General features: G+C 38.5%; 1 long non-coding RNA gene across 1 annotated transcript in view; it reads left to right on the top strand.

The window, feature by feature from the left end:
• The window catches only part of LOC109027659 (uncharacterized), a 211,703-nt gene extending 200,537 nt beyond the window's left edge, over positions 1-11,166 (top strand). The window contains exons 5-6 of the long non-coding RNA XR_008677456.2: positions 7,338-7,393; positions 10,144-11,166. This is a non-coding gene — a long non-coding RNA (uncharacterized lncRNA). The remainder of the gene's footprint in view (positions 1-7,337; positions 7,394-10,143) is intronic.
• Positions 11,167-14,792: the final 3,626 nt, after the last annotated feature.

Below are 14,792 nucleotides of genomic sequence, written 5' to 3'. Positions count from 1 at the left end.
ATGTAATTAAAAGCAAAACAAAACAAGTTTCTTGTGAATGTAGTACAACTTTGGTTTTATTTTGCCTCTGATGTGCTTTTATATTGAGAGACTGAAAGAGTTGACATTTATTTTTAGTGAGTGTTATATGGATTGGAGCTCTACTCATATTAAAATGTACAAAAAGACAATTAAAAATGTTTATATTTTTGCTTTCTAAGGGAGATGCATGGAGCACCATAATTAATGCGAGTATCTGTGGAGGCAGTGCTCCTAAGACTAGTAGAAACATCTACCTGAGCTGGAACCAGGGTCTGGTTACTGAAGTCCATTAATTTGGGATGAATTTCTTTGATGCCTGACTCCTGTCACATGCCTTTTGCTTGAGATTTGGATAGACTTTGTTTTCTAGGACCATATAGTCCAAAATCACTCGGTAAATGTTCATGGAAAGAAGATATTCTGCATTACTACAATTTTGTCTTTAATATTTTGGGGCAGGTTGATGGGGCAGAGAGAAATTGGAGACAGGTGGCCGAGGCACCAAGCACAACTGTGAGGTATAGGCTGCCTGGGAGCAGTGGGAGGAGCTGGCAGTGGGACGTGCTGTGCATTGGATGAACTCAGTCACAAGGAACTTTCTTGCATGACTGATGGAAAGACTCTGCAGGTGTGTGTGCCAGGAAGAGCCACATCTGTGCCTCTAACCAAATAACCTTTCTCTTGGGCTTCACATTTAGTGTAAACTTTATCCTATTCACTGATGTCTTAATGGAAGTGTGTGAGTCCTCTTAGGCAACTCACAGCTTTTTGAACCCTGACTGATGGCTATGGCAGAACTTCTGGTTAGCAGTGCCTAATTAGCTCTGCTGCAGACTCATCAGTAAAGATAATCATTCCCACACAAGGTTTGAAGGGACCATTTAAAACATTTAATTATACTAGATTGTATTTCCTGAAAGAAGCTTTATGTTCTCAAGGTATTTATTAATATAATCCTTGAGAATGACAAGTATTATCTGTACTCCTCTCACTCTGTCATCAGAGTATGTCATGGTCTCTTAGTGGGTCCTGATCCTCAGTTTTAAAAACAATGCAATGCATCTGCATCTCCAAACTTATTTTCTTTGAGGTTTGGGTTTGGGTGGGAAGGGTGTATCAGTCCAATATCACACTGCTATAAAGATACTATCCGAGACTGGGTAATTTATAGAGGGAAGAAGTTTAATTGACTCACAGTTCTGCAAGGCTGGGGAGGCCTCAGGAAACTTTCAATCATGGCAGAAAGGGAAGCAGGCACCTTCCTCACAAGGCACTAGGAGAAAGAAGAATGAGTGAAGGAGGAACTTGCCAAACACTTATAAAACCATCAGATCTCCTGAGAACTCACTCACTATCATAAGAACAGCATGGGGGAAACTGACCCCATGATCCAATCACCTCCAATCAGGTTCCTCCTTCAACACCTGGGGATTACGGGGATTACAATTCAAGATGTGATTTGGGTGGGAACACAAAGCCTAACCATATCATTCTGCCCCAGGCCCCTCCCAAATCTCATGTCCCTTTTACATTTCAAAACCAATCATGCCTTCCCTGCAGTCCCCCTAAGTCTTATTTCATCCCAGCATTAATCCAAAGTCTAAGTCCAAAGTCTTATCTGAGACAAGGCAAGTCCCTTCTTCCTTTGAGCCTGTAAAATCAAAAGCAAGCTAGTTACTTGCAGGATAAAATGGGGGTACCAGCACTGGGTAATGCTTTTATTCCAAATGGAGACATTGGCCAAACCAAAGGGGCTATAGGCTTCATATAAGTCCAAAACCCAGCATGGTAGTCATTAAATCTTCAGACTCCAAAATGATCTCCTTTGAGTCTATGTCTCATATCTGGGGCACACTGATGCAATGGCTGGGCTCCCACAGCCTTGGACAGCTCTTCACAGGCTAGCATTGAGTGCCTGTGGTTTTCCAGGTGCATGGTGCAACCTGTCAGTAGATCTACCATTCTGGGGTCTGGAGGATAGTGGCCCTCTTCTCACAGGTCCATTAGGCAGTGCCCCAGTGGGGACTCTGTGTGGGGGTTCCAACCCCACATTTCCCTTCTGTACTGCCCTAGCAGAGGTTCTCCATGAGGGCTCTGCCCCTGTAGCACACCTCTGTCTGGACATCCAGACATTTTCATACATCTGAAATCTAGGCAGAGGTTCTCAAACCTCAATTCTTGACTTCTATGTACCCACAGGCCCAATACCATGTGGACGTCATCAAAGCTTGGGGCTTGCACCCTCTGAAGCAATGGTCCAAGCTGTACCTTGACCCCTTTAGCCATGGCTGGGACACAGGGCACCAAGTCCAGAGGCTGTACATAGCAGCGGGGTCCCTGGGCCTGGCCCACAAAACCATTTGTCCTCTGAGGCCTCTGGGCCTGTGATGGGAGGGGCTACCACTAAGCTCTCTAACATTCCCTGGAGACATTTTCCCCATTGTCTTGATGATTAACATTTGGCTCTTCATTACTTATGCAAATTTCTGCAGCTGGCTTGAATTTCTCCCCAGAAAATTGGTTTTTCTTTTCTATCACATTCTCAGGATACAAGTTTTCCAAACGTTTATGCTCTGCTTCTCTTGTAAACATAAGTTCCATTTTCAGATCATCTTCTCAAGTTTGAACTTCAACAGATCTCTAGGGCAGGGGCGAAATGCCACTAGTCTCCTTGCTAAAGTGTAGCAAGAGGGACCATTGCTCCAGTTGCCAATAAGTTCTTTATTTCCATGTGATACCACCTTAGCCTGAACTTCATTGTCCACATCACTATTGGCATTTTGGTCAAAACCATTCAAACAAGTCTGTAGGAAGTTCCAAACTTTCCCACATCTTCCTGTCTTCTTCTGAGCCCTCCAAACTGTTGCAACATCTGCCCATTACCCAGTTCCAAAGTTGCTTCCACATTTTCAAGTATCTTTATAGCAGTGCCCCACTACCTCAGTACCAATTTTCTGTATAAGTACAATTTCACATTGCTATAAAGATACTACACAAGACCAGGTAATTTATAAAGGAAAGAGGTTTAATTGACTCATGGTTTCTCATGGCTGGGGAGGTCTCAGGAAACTTAAAATTATGGAGGAAGGGAAAGCAGGCACCATCTTCACATGGCAGCAGGAGAGAAAGGAATGAGCAAAGGAAAAGTGTCAAACACTTATACAACCATTAGATCTCATGAAAACTCACTCACTATCACAAGAACAGCATGGCGGATATCGCCCCCATCATCCAATCACCTCCCACTAGGTTTTTCCTTCAACACCTGGGGATTATGGGAATTGCCATTCAAGATGAGATTTGGGTGAAGACACAAAGCCTGACCGTATCAGAGGTGAACCTGATTCGTGATTAATTCTCTGTTCTAATGATAGCTGCTCATTTTTAATAGTATGTTAGAATATTTATCCCAGTTTAGGTAGTCACATAGGAACATAGATCAATATTGAGCTGGGTGTCAAACGATGTTAGATCTGATTCTGGCAAAGTCTCTAATAAACCTTGAGAAAGTCATCTGGCTTTTCTGTTTCAGTTGCTTCACGTGTTGAAGAAGGAAAAGAATGCTTGTCTTACCCACTTCAGAGGCTTATCCTGAGAATCTTAAATGTGAGAGTACTTTGCAAACTACATAGCACTCCCTAAGTGCATGGTTTTTTATTAGGAGGCCCTGCTACCTCCCTACCTGAGGGAGTCTTTCCAGAACCTCCCTGCTCCCACCCCTCACTGGCACTCCTGCTGCTCTGTTTGGAGAAACACATTTTATGGCAGCACAGATACAGACCTGGATCATGGGGTCACTGCTGTGTTTCCATTACAAATACACAGGCTTCAAGCTTCAGCCCTTTCCACATGCTGAACTTCATCGGAGTCCCATGTGTTGAGAGCCTTCTGGAAGAGACCCAACAATTACAGAGGGCTGCATCATACAGACTTGGCCTGCACGTAATTTCAGCCTGAACTTTTGGGGGATTGTTATGGGGTCCCATCCTGCAATCTTTCAACATGGAAAACTCTCCTGGGCCTGGAAGGTTTGGAAATTCTTCAAGAGTGGGAGGTATAGCCTCTAGGATTGAACATCAGGGAGGACCCTGTAACCAGAATGGAACTTAAATCTTGTTTCACGAGCCTTCTAATTTTCTGTGTCTGTGTGGCCTTTTACTTGAAATAAATAAGCAAAGGATATAGTTTTAAGTATAGTGGTTTCCACGCTCCTGGGGCTGATTTCTCCTTTGCCCCCCAGGTTGATAGTAGATCACAGTTGTAGGAATGGATCCAAATGGATTTTGCAGAGACAGTTGAAAGCCATGCCAATTTGGCCTCTTTTGTGCAGTAAGTACAGTGTGAGTAGCTGCCAGATAGAGAAGAGAGAACCCCAAGTCAATTATTAATTACTTTAGCTCCCCTTAGGGTCAGCAAATCGCAGCTGCGCCATGTGCTACAGCACCTAAAGTGTGACCGTGGAGAATTAGGGGCACATGTATATACTATTCTGCAAAAGCAAGGGTGTTAGCCATGGTGTCGAATGAATAATGGAAATAGTCTTTAATCCATGTTTCCATGAATCAGTCTGTTTTTGTCACATTGTTGTCCAGTATCTGTAAGTGGTAGCATTATTCATGAGGCTTAAGTAGACACACAGGCCCAGGGAAAGGCTGGAGATGAAAACAAAACTAGTATTCATTCATCAGCTTGTGGTGACAACACTGCTGTCAGTATACTGAAAGTCGGTGTGGAGGGGCTGAGACCAGAGCCCCTGGTTCATCGCCTCCATTATAGTATCCTTTGCTGATCTGTTCAAAGTTCCCACTGTGGCTAGCAGCGTGTCTCTGTACCTCATAAGCACCCATTCTTTTTCATTTTTAATGAAATCAGTTTCTTTTTCTTCTTTTTTTTTTAAAAAAAAATCAGTACACCAATATCTTCTGGGGGAAAATGGAGCAATCACATTAAAACATACTCCTCAAAGAAGTCCATAACACCTGAACAAAGGAGTTCTTCAGGAAACCCTGTCCTGAGGCAAGAGTAAACAGGAACTCAATTTTGTAGGTCAAAGGATGGCAAATTTTTCTGTGAAGGGCCAAGACCAGATAGTAACTATTTTTGGCCTTGTGGGCAATAAAAGGGTCTCTGTTGAAAATACTGAACTCTTCATTGTAGCACAAAACAGCATAAACAATGCTTAAACAAAAGGGCGTGGCTCTGTCATAATAAAACTTTACTTATAAAAATAGACAGTAGTCCAAATTTGGCCCACAGGCTGTAGTTTACTGACTTATACAATAGGCTGCTGCTATGTACAATGTTACATGTGTTGACAGTAAAAAAATTCTGCAGACAATAATTAGTGTCTCTTATGTGCCACAGTAGATACCAAAATGAGTTAAGACTCAGTTTTATTCATATACATTGCCTGTTAACTATGCAGTGGGGGCAGAGAATGGTGTTTTTATTCTTATATTAGACAATAGATATATTAATATATGTAGCTTCAATTCACAGTATGTGAGGCACTGTTATATGCCTTCTCTTACTTAATCTTCAAAACAATATAGTGAAGTAAACTCCATTATTCCTAGTTTACGAATGAGACAAATATAAGCCCAGAAAGGTTAAGTCATGTCCCCCATTAATTTTATACTAGTTGGTAGTGGAGCAAGGGTCCAACCCAGACCACAAGAACATTATCACAGATGTCCTAGATGACAGATTTTCTTTGAGCATAAATAGTTTATTTTGAAAAAGAGGAGAAAAGATAGGAAACATCTTGAATCCAAATAAGGGAGCTGAGAGGAGGGCTGGGTGTCCAAGACCACTTTTAGGGTGGGTTTTTGTTTTGTTTTGCTTCGCCTTAACATTAACATTGTGGCTATGTACTGGAAAGGACATGCATTCTTCATTCTTTTTTCATTACTTGAGAATTGTTGCAACCATTATGCAAAACCAATAAAAGGAAAACTTTTCAAAAAACATGTCCTTTGGCAGGCGATGCCCAGCTGAGGAGCAGCACAGGTCTCATGGGAGAACAATATGCATTTTGTAAAATTTCTTAAGAGATGATTTATGGTTTTGAGAAAACAAAACAGGAAATTGAATTAAAAGGAGAAACATATTTAAATAATGCTCAAGTGATGACATAACCAACTAAAGTCCAAAAATCACAACCTGGAGTCAGGCATTGTGAGCTACAAGAATTTTCTGGCATCGGCTGGTAGTGTCCATAAATGAAGAGAGGTGTTTCATTATTTAATTTGTGCTACATCATAACTTTTGAGTAGATAAAAACTAACTTCTTAAATTGGAAATATGTCCCTAAATACAAGGCTCTTGGCATATCTTTGCTGAAAACACTGAAATATTACCTCTATTCTGATGTCACGAATTTTGGTGCCTATCTCTGGATTGACAGAGCTGCACCGTAGGGCACATCAAATGGGTATCTTTCTTCCATGCTTAATACCTCTTGGAGAGTTAGGAATTTAAAAAATGACCACTATAAGAAAACAGTTTCTATCAGAAAGAGAATCAAGAGTCATTTGCTATCAGTAGTAAATACATACATAACAAATACACACTTTTTGCCTCGTATTGTGTTCAGCTAATCAAGTTTCAGGTAGAGAAAATGGATTCCTAATTTGAATCAGTATACTATCTCTACCACCTTCTCGTTTGTTTGTTCAAGATTCTTGAATATTAGGAGGTAAAAGAGAGAAACTCTGGGTACCTGAGTACGTTCAAATTCTGAATCTTCGCTCAAACATTTCTGAAGAGGGTTTATGTTTTTCATTAGTTATAAAATAATGCTTTTATATCTGAAGAAGATGATTTTTACACACTTTGCATTTTGTTCTCTGTTCTAAAGTATAAGTAAGTGAGTTAGATTATAAAGCCTTTATTTTACAGTGAGGACACTGAGACACTAGGCTATTTTTTAGACAGCCAAGCTCTTAACTACTACCCTAATCTGCCTCTAAAAAGGGACCTAAAAACTGTGCTGTCATTCAAGTGTGATGACATTGTCACTGATACAATTTCAGCAAGAAATGTATCTTGACTTACTTGATTCTATAATTTTGTTGCAATGGGGTTGGGTTTACAAACAACACACATAAACTTTCTTGCTCAGTCCATTTTGTGATGAATGACACACATTTCTGGAATGCCTCACCAGATTCAGCAGTTCAGCTGAACACAACTAACCACATCACATGGTTGTTGAGCCACTAACCATCTAGGAAGTCTATTTATTTTTTATCTTTTCTATCAGATATAAAATCCCCTAGAGTAAGAGCTGTGTCTTTTTTCTTTTGTATCTCTAGCACCTCTCATACAGTATATAGTTTAAAAGAAAAAGTCATCTAAAAGAATCAGGATGGTAAGTAGAAATTATACATGACATGATTTATTTTTATAAAGTTTTTATGTGATATGGTAGATTATTTGCAACATAGCTACTATAATTCTCCTCTAAGTATGCATGCCTCTAGGCTTATCCAGCTGACTTTCATTGACCAATAGAATGCAGCAGAAGTGATGGGATGTGATCCTAAGTCTCAAGAGGCCTTGCAGCTTTTGCTCCTGCACTCTTGGAAACTGGCTACCCATCCAGACTATTCTCTTGGAGACATGTGGCCCCGCTGATAGTGACCACAACTCTAGAGACATCTTTGAAGCCAAGTTAGCCCATAAAGCCCCAATTTAGCCACTGGATAACTGCTAACTGCAGCTTTAGAAGTGACCCTACATGATATAAGCAGAAGAACTTCCCAGCTGAGCCTAGCCCAAATATGAGCAAATAAAATGGTTACTACTTTAAGTCATTAAGTTTTGGGGTAGTTTTTTTTCATAGCAATAGATAACTGATACCTATGAGCTTATGAAAGCTGAATATTTTCATCTATCACATCCTCAAAGTGAATAAAACCACACAATTTAATCATAAGAAACCAACTGGAAACACGCACTTGAAAAACCTCTTACAGCTGAAAACATCTCCATCCCATGAGGTTCATCAAAACTAAGCAGCAGGGATGCTGTTTCTCTATTTTTATTTTTCTTAGAGGAGTCACTGATATGAAATTAACTTTACAGGTCAACCTACAGGCATTTCTTCAAAGACTGAGGACGCTTGTTTGGTTAGGCCTATGTTTTATATTGTTTGATAATATATTTAGTGATATCTACTGACATTGTTTTTCTTTGGAATTTGACTTATTACAATAATAGTTTCATGATAATAAACTTAGATTTGAAGAGTTTATGAGCAGCAACCATGTGCTGGAAAGCTAAGGGTCTTGTCCTGAGGGGAAGAAGAAAGGGGTATCCACATTTTACAAAGTTTTATAGGTTTTCTTATCATGATTACTAAAGGCAGCAGAAAAATCACTCGCTTATTATAAAAACATTAAAAAAGTTGCCAATATAACCGTAAATATAATGCAATTACCTTATCATTGGCAGTGAGTAAAACACTTTGGATGTAATTATCTGCATTTTAGATTGATTTTATGCCAGAAATATTGTCACAATTTTATAGATGAGTAAACTGAGGCTCAAGAAAGTTGAGTGACTTGCTAAGTTCATACAAGTTGCCAAGGGATTACTCAAGGACTGAAACCGAGGCTGTCTAACTTCAGAGCATCTTCATTTAACTACAATACTAAATTTATTACATTCCTTAGAAACTAAAATACGATGAAAGACATGGGGAAGGAAAACGCCCAATGAGCTGTGACATCAAGCCATTATAGAACAGCAAGAAATTGTAACTAAAAATTATTTTGCTCATATCTTTACCATTATGCCACCTAAATCATTTCAGATGAAAATGTAACTTGTTATGAGGAAGAAATTAATTCTCTCTAGTACCATTTTTTTCCCCTCACAATACCAAGTGGATAGCTTTACTTGAAAAAATCATTTTTCCCAAACTAAAACAATATTATTTCCACTTAGGATTTGCCGTTGTATAGAAATATGTTTTGTTCATTGTGTAGACTGTAATCAAGATTGAAACAAATTCAAAAATCTGTCCCAGGGATATTGTTCGAAAGTACCAACAGATGTGAATTCTCTAATAATGCAGGACTACTGTTAGATATGTTTTCTGCTTCCAGTGAAATTGGGAAGATTTTATAACTGAGAAAGCAAATTAAGAAAATAAACCCCTTCCTGAACTATCTCCACTAAGAGAACTCTCCATGGAATACCAAATATGTTGAATTCTTTTTGTAATTCAGCTGCAAGGCATAGTGTTCTGTTATATGCCTCTGGAATAGAGAATCACATACATAGAAATACAGAGCTGTTACAGATGTCAGATGAATGAACTGGGTAGAAAACCTTTCTGAACCCCTGTGTACACACCACCAAATAAGGTTGTGAAATCAAACCGCTTTAGAGCTCATGAATGAGAATGGAGTTTGGGGCGCTCTGAGAAGTTTTCCCCTAAAAATTTCCTTTTAAATTGACATTGCCCACAAAGATAGGAAAGGTTTCCAATGTGAAAGCAGCTACTAATTGAGGTGCTCATGCCCCAACCTGAAAGGAAATCTCTGCTGTAATAGATCCTAAGATATAAAAGGGATAGGATCTATGGAGTCAGGATTCCCCGCTAGCATGCCTTTGACATCTACTATCTTTTTTTCTCTCTCTCAGTTTCTTTAATTTCTCCCCTAGGCAAGTACAGACAACTATAGACACGAAAAAAGTAGAGAATAGAACTGAGGCCATTTGAAAGTCTTGCGTCATGTCATGAAGTGACATCTGTATGATTGAAATAAACCAGACTGCTATTCGTGCTGTGACCACTTCAAGTTACCTTAATAAAAGGAGATTGCAAAGGGGTCTTTCAGTACCAGGTGTACCCGACAACCTTGACTGTGAACTGGCCGACCCAGCTCAACTTCTCAGTTACTGTCTCAGCTGGCTTTTAAATTTTTCTTACCAAATTTTGTTTCAGTTTGAGTAATCTTTGATCATTTAGAATATACTGTTTAAAGTGTTCCTATCAGACAGGAAAACATGTTTTGGGAACACCTTTCTCACATCATGTTCTCTTTGGTGATTGTTTGATAAGGAAAGGAAGAAAGCAAGCAATTTGAACATGGACTCTCTCTGTTCCAGGTTGAGGGGGTGTGAAACTCAGAAGAAAGGAGATGAAAGCCTAAGATGCTGTGTTTTCTCACCAGCGTGGATAGTGAAATGCACAGAACACCATTGTTTACAGTACCTCTGGGCTGTGAAGCCGCCATGATTGCAGCTGGCTGGGGCAGACTGAAAGGGTAGCATCACCAAAACCCAACTCATTTTCAAAAAACACAAATCCTTTTCACTGCCTGTGGACAAAATTACTGACTGACATGCTAAACCTATTAAATATGTATTTTGCAAATTTTGAAATGAGGAAAAATGCTACATAAAAATTTTTACAGATGCTGAATGATTGTAAATGTGGTTAGAGATGTGGGACTTGCTCCAACTTTGTTCTTTCGTGGATTGCTATTAGCTTACATTTGAAATCTCTGTTGGCCACGTATTTCACATTGTTCTTCCAAATGTAATCATTTCTCTCTTTTATCTGATCTCCTACAGTCTCTCTGTTTTCATCAATATCTGACAGCAATTCCCAAAGATCCAATATAGTCCACTCTAATATCCTTATGTGTACTCTCTTCTCTCTTTGAAATCTAATACCTCAGCAGTGAAATAATTTATTGTGCTTTATTTAGACTTTTATTTTTTGCATGTGCTTTGATATTATCCTTTTGAAAGAAGTTATTTGGACATTTAAACCAACTGTTCACCAAAAGTTATGAAAGCATGATTAAGAATTTTTCTCTCTTTTTAAATCCCCTTTAAACCTTCATTTTTTGTGTGTGCTATGGCAAATGCCACAAAGTCCATGGGTCTGGCAATGATGGGAAAATGAAGATGAATACTTTTTAGAGCCCCAGCTAATGGGTAAAGCCATACAGAAGATCCAATGAGCCAGAAAAATCAGTGACATTTTATTTTTCTCAGTAATCCTTAGTTTATGTGGTTGTCAGAACCTGGAGATGTTTAATTCATTGAATATGACCTTCTGGTGAAATGACTATGCCACCAATGTACTTGCTAATAAATAAATGAGAGCTACTTGGTTCCAAATTGCATATACTATATTTCTGTTTATCTTGAGTCTTGAAGACATGCATCTTATAAGCACTATCTCAGAATAAGTTTTTGTGGGTACAGTACAGTAATATGTGCACTGTTAAATTAAAGGGAAAGCTTGTTCCAGTGAAATAGTTGGCAGAAAATTATAAAACTTGATGGATAGAAAAATATGCCTTTCAGTGAAAAAGAAAAAGCAGATACAGAAAGCAAGCAATCAGGCCTCTGAACAGCATCTAGCAATATTCATCCCTTTCCAGTGTTTAAGATCAGTCCACTCTCATATCACCATTTTCTTCTTTGCTCTTCCCTTTTACTCAAGAAAATCGTCCCTTGGTTGTGCCAAAAATTTGAGGCAAGAATGAAAAATATTTTGCTTTATTGCTAACCTGTGAAAATGTGTTTTTTTGCCAGTGTTGTGGTGGTTGGGATTTTTTTTTTCTTTCTTTCTTACATAGCTCTATTCCTGGCAGGATACATCTTGACGTACAAATAAAATTCCATCATAAATAAGTAAACTATGGTTAGAATAAATAAGTAAAATTGATTTGGAGTCTGGAAAAAAATCTATTTCTTATTCTTCTGCTCATGCAAGATATACTTTTCACTGCTTATTACTGAAGATCATTCCTCACGACCAGAGTGAGCAAGCAAAGGGAATACCCAGAAAAGAAAAGAAGCTTTCTTTTTTTGTTATGGGACAGAGCCTCGCTGTGTCACCCAGGCTAGAGTGTAGTGGCATGATCACGGCTCTCTGTAACCTCGACCTTCTAGGTTCAAGTGATCCTCCCACCTCAGACCCCCGAGTAGCTGGGACTATAGGTTTGCACCACCATGCTCACCTAGATACTCAAACTGAGGGAATGGGGGAGTTTCTTTCCTTTTTTGGAAAGAGGAGTTCTCACTATGTTGCTCAGGCTGTTCTTGAACTCCTGGCCTCAAGTGATCCTCCTACCTTGGCCTCCCAAATTGTTGGGATTACAAGTGCGACCCACTACACCAGGCCTCCGTTCTTCTCTAACCAAGATATGAACATATGAATCAAGCAGTCTCTGTAAGTACTGCCTGCAGTCCTGAGCATCTTGAAGATAGCTACAGGATGCTCACTCTGTCAATAGAGTTTTATCTGTAAAGACCATGTCTTTTCCAATATACATGAGTGACCATACTAATTCATTCAATAGAAGCATATTAAATGTTTTAGGTGCTCTGGATACAAAGAGTGTACAAATCAAAGATAGCTGTCTTCCCTCAGCTATTCACATTTGCATAATGATTAGTGATTTTAATTGTTGAACCAACCAATTAAATATATAATGTTGATTAAATCTGAATTATATACCAAAGTTGTGTTACTCTATTAGGCATTAAGACACAAAGACTTGATCCTAATTCGCAAGGAGCTCTCAGTCTAGCAGTGAAGAAAGACGTCTAAGCCAATACATATGGTAAATTACTATAATTGCCCTGTTGAACCACGGTAGAGCGAATGCTCAATACTAGTGGGCCACGTAATTTTGGTAGTCAGTGTTTTTTTTTTATCTCCAATAGCCAATATTTTCTCTAGACTTGCCATATCAAAAGTTGGCATCAACTAGATGTGACCTCCCTTTTCTTATGTGTTTACCTACGTTTACTAAATCTGCACTATGAACATTAGTGGTTTGTCTATGTCAAATTTAATTCATCGCATAAATTCAGACTTTGCCAGTTCAAAAATTGTGATGCACCAGATACTTGCTATCACAATTACTCTGGAGATTAAATTAGATCAATCTTGGTCCTCATACACTAAAGTTTAGTTATTAAGGGACAAAACTGGTCTTAACAGATATGTTTTTAGCAGCATGGAACTCTCATAATCTGGAGCCCAGAGATGGCTTTGTTATGTGAATGCCAGTATAAATTAGACATAGGATATATTGATGCAAGCAAGAATTAATATTTTAAACAAACAAAAATCAGCAAGTGTGATGACAATTCTTAAATGTAAGCTATTCTGAAGATACAAACTCTTCTGGAAAAAGTAAAACAAGATTAAGATTCCTTTTATGGCATTTGATATGCAGCTGTACAAAGATCTCCCTGATCATATCTGGATGAGATACTCCTTCTAAGAGCTATTATGGCACCACATGTATACCTTAGACTAATACCACATGACACTGAAATTCCCTGCTTCAATGTCTGTGTCTCCAGCTAGAGTACAAACAATGAGGGACCAGTGATATCTGGTTCTGGCTGTGTGCATAGTAGATACTCAATATTTTTTTCATTTTGAATTGATTCACAGGCACAAGTTCCAGCCAAATGTTTAATTATCATTCCATCAACCTATATGGCAATTTCCTTAATCATGATAAAGAAAGGGATAAATTGGACTCCAAGGTTATTTTGATAAGGGGTGGTACTACATCAAAAAGTCCTGCTAGGGCATAACATTAAAAGGAGTTTTAGTATGATGAAGTCTATTTTTTTTTTAAACAGATATTGCTTAATCTTCATGCTTGTCAATTTGTAACTAGAATGGCCTCAGGAGTTCATGCTAAAATTGAGACATCAAGGAATAAATCTGAGATGTTTGCCACATTTGAGGCAAAGTGAATGTACCAAGCATTGACAGGGAGGAAACGCCGTCTCTGGTCACCTGGTAGGCTACTGACCTCTCAAGATATGTCCAAGGATAAAAATTAAAAGAGTTTCCAACAGGGCTCTGTTTAGTGGTCACATTCTTGAATACTTCATCTTGTCACAATTTTTATCCACATTATATCTAGAAAGTGATCTCAAAAGTTTTCTTTTTTTTGTTTGTTTTTCTTTCTGCAAAATGGCAGATTATTTTTGCTCAACTTGGAGTGGCACAACTTAGTTTTCTTCCTTAAACTTTTTGATAGGCTTTTTAAAAAGTTTCCTTTGTAATGGCCTTATTTTCCTTCAAGTAAAGTCGATGGATAAAGGAATAATAATTTCTACATTTATTTATGAAGAAAGAACTGATTGAATACATACTAGTTATGAGAGAGCAGAAAGAATTTCCATAGTAAAAAAGAATCTAAAATGAATAAAGCAGGAATCTTTCATAAGAGGCTCACAATGTAATCAAGATGATATACAGGCAAAAGTTGTATTGCAATATTATTTGTAATAACAAATAATTATGGTTATTCTAAGTAGCTACATTGCAATTCATTTAGTCAATAAATATTCAGCATCTACTTTGCTAGACATGAGGCTAGGCACCAGGAATGTAATAGTGAACAAGACTCAGCTTACTACCCTCATGGAGCTTGCATTCAAGTGGGGAAACAGACAATAAACGAATGAATACATTAAATAATAAAATATCTACAATAATAAAGAAGGTGATTTGCTCTAAAAAGGAAAGAAGAGGGAGCTGTGATAGAAAATGGCCACGTTTACCATCACAGAGGGTTTACCATTACAGACGTGTGATCATGAAGACCCCTCTAACTGCGTAACACTCAAACTAATACCTGAAGAAGAGATGTCAGTCATGCAAAAGTGTTAGGGAGAGGATGCCACTGGAAGAAATAATTGCTAATGCTGAGGGTTACAGGTGTAATTCCATTCAAATGTTACATCCTAGGGACATAGATGGA

The sequence above is a fragment of the Gorilla gorilla genome, chromosome 1 (assembly GCF_029281585.2).
Source record: "Gorilla gorilla gorilla isolate KB3781 chromosome 1, NHGRI_mGorGor1-v2.1_pri, whole genome shotgun sequence".
NCBI lineage: Eukaryota > Metazoa > Chordata > Mammalia > Primates > Hominidae > Gorilla > Gorilla gorilla.
Note: the sequence above shows the minus strand (reverse complement) of the source record. Positions and strands in the feature narration are given on the sequence as shown.